General features: G+C 46.8%; 1 pseudogene across 1 annotated transcript; it reads left to right on the forward strand.

Annotated features, from left to right (window-relative positions):
- Positions 1-3410: 3410 nt before the first annotated feature.
- On the forward strand, positions 3411-4308 carry LOC311608975 (glucosamine 6-phosphate N-acetyltransferase-like; annotated as a pseudogene). The gene has a single exon. The product of its transcript is annotated as a glucosamine 6-phosphate N-acetyltransferase-like (transcript).
- The last annotated feature ends 1692 nt before the right edge of the window (positions 4309-6000 follow it).

Here is a 6000-nt window from a genome sequence, read left to right on the forward strand (position 1 = left end):
AGAAACAGTGGGCAAGAATGCCTCCTTAGATACAGCTCAGTGATTAAGGGAGGGAGGGAGGAAGAGAAGGGCAGAAGGAGGGGGGAGAGAGGGAGAAGGACAATGAGGGAGGGAGGGAGAAGGAATTGAGGGAGGGAAGGTGCAAGGGAGGGAGGGAGAAACAGGCAGGGAGTTTTAAGGTCACCTCTAAGCTGGGAGTGAAACTGAGTGGTAGAGCATATACCTGCACGCACACAGCCCTGCATTCAAACTGCAACACCAAAACCAAAGGCCACTCATATCACGTGGTGGAATAAAGAGCCCTTCTTAAAAGGGCTGCTTGCTCAAGGACACCATACGACCTTTGCAGAGATGCTACCACTTCCTCCCCTGCTTCAGTCAGGAGCAAGAAGACAAAATACAAAGAATCAAAGACAACACAGTCCAGTGACTAGAAAGAAGTTGTGTTATTGCTTCTCATTTCATCCTGTATCGAGAATAGAATGTTAAGCCTGGAGATGTTTATCAGTGGGAGAACACATGCTTAGCAAACTGAAGTCTGTACTTCAGTTTGTACAGTTTTGCTCAGCACCAAAATGTCCCGTCCAGCAGGACCAGTAATTACGGGGGTCGCCAGGGGAGCCATACCTGAAAAGATGGGACGAGAAAGAAGGAGGCGAGACCAAGTAGAACTCCTATCAAGGTCTGTTTATTGAATCGAAAGCAAAAGCTTATATAGGGTGGAAGCAGGAGCCAAGCAGTAGGGGAGGGGTCTGAGAATGCCTCCAGGTGATCTCAGCAGGGGAACATCCTGTGGTTCATCTTGAAACAATTCCTATCTTAGCTAACTATCTCTTGGAAAGTCCTGAGCTAACCCGGCTAAACAACATCTGCAGGGGGTAAAAGGAGGAAGTTAGCTAACCTGCTAAACAACATCCGCAGAGGTCGAAAGGAGGAGGTTATGCAGAGGCTGAAACGAGGAAGTTTAGCTTCGGAATGGGGCATCAGAATTTTGCCTCAGCCAGTAGATTCTTTTAGCCTTGAATGACCCTGGGCTGGCTCCGGACACCAAAACAAACACACACACAGAAAAGAGCAACATTAGCTCAAGGGTTTACTGAACAACTGCTAAAGAATGTATGAAATGAAAGGAGAGCAGTGACCATTGCACAGACAGCTGATCAGTTTACAGTCTTGGTGAGTCAGCCAGACCAGGCTGTTGAGCCAGCATGTTGCGGAGCCTTTGCTGAGTTGCTGGGAACAGACAAGGTCTCAGCATGGGCTGCTAGCAGGAGCCTTGTTTCCCAGCTCCTTGGCTTCAAAATGATACATTAGGTCCACACACAAAAGGGGATCATGTTGTGTCCTATGACGACTCAGTTTTTCTTGCTGGGGAGACAAGGGTAATCTGTCTGTCTGTAATAAACATGTCAGGGCTTGTTTCAAAGCCCAGTGTAGGAAGCAGCTACATGTCAGGGCTTGTTTCAAAGCCCAGCGTAGAAAATAGCTGACAGCCCAAAAAGCTGACGTCTGACCAGATGTGTGAGTGATAGATAAAACCTTAGTAGTAAATTCTGACCTAGGAGCAGCCACGACTGCAAGTTGGTGATAAGAGTGCCTCAGAAAGCTAGATGTGTGAATTAGAGAGGGTAAGGTTAAAGTAAGTATAAAAACCCTGAGAAGAAGCAGCCAGCTCTCTTCGCTCGCTAGCTCGCTCGCTCTCTCTCTCTCTCTCTCTCTCTCTCTCTCTCTCTCTCTCTCTCTCTCTCTGCCACCATGATCACTTGAAATGCTGCCAGCCAAAGGGGCGCTTCCCCCCGGACGGAGCGGACAGACATGCTGTCAGATAACAACCCGAGAACTGAATCAAGTCGCAGCAGCGAACCTGTTCGACAGATCGTCGCAATATCAGGTCGTATACCCTAATGGCATAAGCTCCCAGAACATTGATATTATAAGATGCTAAATGCTACTCCTATTAGAATTAAGATAGTTTTAAGAGTGTAATGAAATGGTATTGATGGCTTGGCCTTGGAGCCTTAGCCGCTGCCTTTTGTTGTAGTTGCCTTTGTATTGCTAATAAACCTCTCTTGCTAAATTGTACCACTTGCTCTTGGCCTGACTCTTTTGTTCCGGATTCTGAGTGTAAACTCTCTGCTCGCGACACTGTCAAAGTGATTTTCAGGGCGAATTGAGAATGTAGATCTCTGTCTGGAAAAATGACTTTCTTCATGTGGGAAATCAGGTAGTCTCAGGAAGGGGTCCAAACACCATTCCTTCAGTGATGGGATGGGAGCCTGTGCTCTAACTTTTGTGTGTTTAAAAAGTGATCAGAAGTAATTATTTTTAAAAATATACTACCTTTTGGGGCCTAGGAGACAGTGTGGCTGGTAAGACACTTGCTGGACATGAGTGCACTCCATGAAGCATATGTGCTCCCCGAACATGCACTGACTAAATTGATAAATAACCTTTAAAAATGAAACAAATGTAATATTGGCAGAGAGAAGGCCCACCAGGATGTGATGCTGTTGGGATGTTCAGATTGGGATCTAGCATCAGGTCTTGTAGTCATTGAGGAGGTGCCCCTGAGGGACTCTGACACCCTCCCCCTCTTTCTTGCCTTCCAGCTTTGATGTGGTGGCTTAGCACAAGCTCAGAAACAACAAAGGTAAATAATCGTACTGAGACCTTTAAAACTGCAAGCCCAAAGAAACCTTTATATATAGGGGTGTGTGTGTGTGTGTGTGTGTGTGTGTGTGTGTGTGTGTGTGTGTGTGTATTAAAGCTATTTGCTACAGTTAGGGGAATGCAGTAACATGCCCTCTTTCTCTCTGGCTTGGCACCACTGCTGTGTGGTTAATGTGGTGCTGATGAGACTATATTATTTAGTTCACGTCCCTGCAAATGGGTATTTTCATGTGTCCTCAGCTGAAGAAAGTGAAGATCCCAGAGACTGAGCTCCTGGGTGGTGTGAAGTCCAGCATGTTGGAAATGGCCCTGCACTTCTTGTCACCTAACACCAGCTCATTTTCTAGCAGCACATGATAAACCCAACAGTGTAAGGAGACTTAGAGCACACACAGTCTTTTAAAACATTGTAAGGACTTATTGGGGCTGGAGAGATGGCTCAGTGGTTAAGAGTGCTACCTGTTCTTCCAGAGGTCCTGAGTTCAACTCCCAGCAATCACATGGTGGTTCACAACCATCTATAATGTGATCTGTTACCCCCTTCTGGCATACGGCAGAACACTGTATACATAATAAAAATAAGTCTTTAAAAAGATATATAAAATAGCTCTCCCCCGGAGCCCCGGGGTGGCGTGTGTGGCTGGGCCCCCGCGTGCAGAGCGGTGCTGGAGGGCGGGGCAGGGCGGAGGCGTTGGCGGGGCAGGGCGGAGGCGTTGGTCTGGCCACGTTAGACCCGGTGGTTCCAGCTGCGGCGCTGGGGGTGCAGGAGGAGGTGGGGCTGGAGCTGCAGCCGGATCCGGGCGCTGTGACCAGCTGGGAGACTGACGCGCCGGCTTTACTGGATAGATGAAACCTGATGATACGCCTATGTTTGACCCAAGCCTGCTCAGAGATGTCACTGGAGCGAAAATACAGTCACATTTTCTCCGGCCATTTCCCCAACGCATCCTGGAGAAGGCTTGGTTTTGCGGCCTCTTTGTACTGCCGACTTGAATAAAGGTTTTTTTTTTTTTTTAAGGTACTGGGTCAGTTGACAGAGACTGGCGTCATCAGCTCTGAGCAGTTCATGAAGTCTTTTGAACATATGAAGAAGTCCGGGGATTACTATGTCATAGTGGTGAAAGATGTGACCCTAGGGCAAATTGTTGCTACAGCGACTCTGATAATAGAACATAAATTTATCCACTCATGTGCTAAGAGAGGAAGAGAGGAAGAGTGGAAGATGTTGTCGTCAGTGACGAGTGCAGAGGGAAGCAGCTCGGCAAACTGTTGTTATCAACTCTTACTTTGCTAAGCAAGAAACTGAACTGTTACAAGACCACACTTGAATGTCTAACACAAAATGTTGATTTCTACAAAAAGTTTGGCTATACAGTATCTGAAGAAAAGTACATGTGTCGGAGACAGCTAAACTAAAAACCACCATCAAGAGGTTAATGCTACAAGGTTTTACTGTTCCAGAGTTCATTTTTGTTGCTGCAACCAAGTGAGCTCCACAACTACTAGACCGAAAAACCGCTGTAGCATGTAAGAGTAGTGACGGGAGTGGATGCCTATGGCTGCTGAACATGCTTGTAGAGTACAAATGACCATACAGAGGGATGATTTTTAACCAAAGGAATATATTTTTGACTTGAATCTTTTCTTGCATTGTATTTTTCTAAAGTTTGTTTTCATTTCTTGGTAGTCAGGAATCTGGGTAGTAAGAGTTAGGTCTGCTCTGTGCTGTTCATTCTTAAATACATGTGTATATACTGAATAAGGCTGTCACATAAAATTATTTTTGTCTCATATATCAAAATAGACAAAGTGCACTGTTTCTCACAATACAGGTGTTGGACTCTCATGCCCAACTCGGGAAGGGAGGTCGCCATGAGAGACCACACGAGGCACAACACACTGATGCAAAAGCAAAGGTTTATTGTTATTGCTGATGCGCCAGGGTCCCTCAGCCCTCGGGAGGTGAAGGACCCCGAGTAGCTGTTACAGACTAGTTTTTAAGGGCAAAAACCACAAAGCACGTGGGGTTCCTTATCAAGCTTAAACCATATGGACATTGGCAGCGGGAGACTTCTTGTGGGGACTTGGGTGTGGGTCCCTAGGGCGGTTACTAGAAACCATATGGGACTTCTGATATAGGGAGCTCGCATGTAGCTATTCTGGGAACTAGGGTGGAACTCTGAGGCTAGTAGTAACGAGAACTGGGAGAAGCCATCTTACATTTTACAATTTTACAATTTTACAATTTCTCATTCCCTCCTTTTTTTTTTTTTTATCTGGCCTCAATCTTGAGGCTCTTGTTTAAGGGCTTGGTACTGTTGGGTCAGGATTAAGGCCTGAGTGACATTAAGTTGATCTCTGATAAAAGCCGTTAGGCAGTTTAAGAGGTAAGGGCCAAAGGTGAGTATAAGCAGGAGCAGGAGCAGGGGCCCAATAATAGACGATATCAGGGTAGAGTACCAAGGGGACTGACTGTACCATGTTTCAAAACATCCCTGGTTGGCTTCCCGTTTTCGTTGCCGCCTGTCAAGGCGCTCTCGGAGCTTAGTCATGGAATCTCTAACTACTCCAGAATGATCCACATAAAAACAACACTGTTCTTTTAAAGCTGCACATAAACCTCCTTCTTTGAGAAACACCAGTTCTAGCCCTCTTCTATTTTGTAGGACCACCTAAGATAGTGACATAAGGGACTCTTTTAACTTGGTGATGGACTGCTCTATGGCACGGAGGTCCTCGTCTATAGCTGTTCTAAGCATGTTAAATTGTTGGGTCCCTTGTATTAAGGCTGCTGTCCTGTCCCCACCCCTGCTGCAACCCCCAAGCTTAACATGACAGCCAGAGTCAGAGTGACTGGCTCTCTCCGAAAACGGGAGGGACGTGTGTCCTCGTAGTTGGCCTCGAAAGCCTGGGCTGTCTGATAGTAAATCCTGGGGACAAGCTGGACTAGCACACAATAGTGGGTTGCAGCAAATATGGCAGTGGAGACACAAGGGGTGAGTCCAGTGTTGCAGGCCCACCATAGGTTAGAGGGAGGAGTAAGAAAGTAGTTACTGGTGGTGGTAGTTATGGAGAAGGTAAGATTACAGAGGTGTTGGTGGCTAGGAGGAACCGTGCCTAGGCAGGTCCCCTGACCTGAAACTTCCGTCAGGGTGAGCTTTTTGTGCTGACCCCAGTCACAGGAGGAATTATTACTTGTGTTAGAGAAAGTGGCTGAGGTAGCAATTCCCTCATAATAAGGTGATGCAGAGCCAACAGGACTGGGTTGCTTGGGGGTTGGTGGTGTTGAGGGCTTGGAAAGCCCCCTTAACCAGATTAAAGAGCCGATCT

The sequence above is a fragment of the Acomys minous genome (assembly GCF_964271855.1).
Source record: "Acomys minous genome assembly, chromosome: 11".
Classification (NCBI taxonomy): domain Eukaryota; kingdom Metazoa; phylum Chordata; class Mammalia; order Rodentia; family Muridae; genus Acomys; species Acomys minous.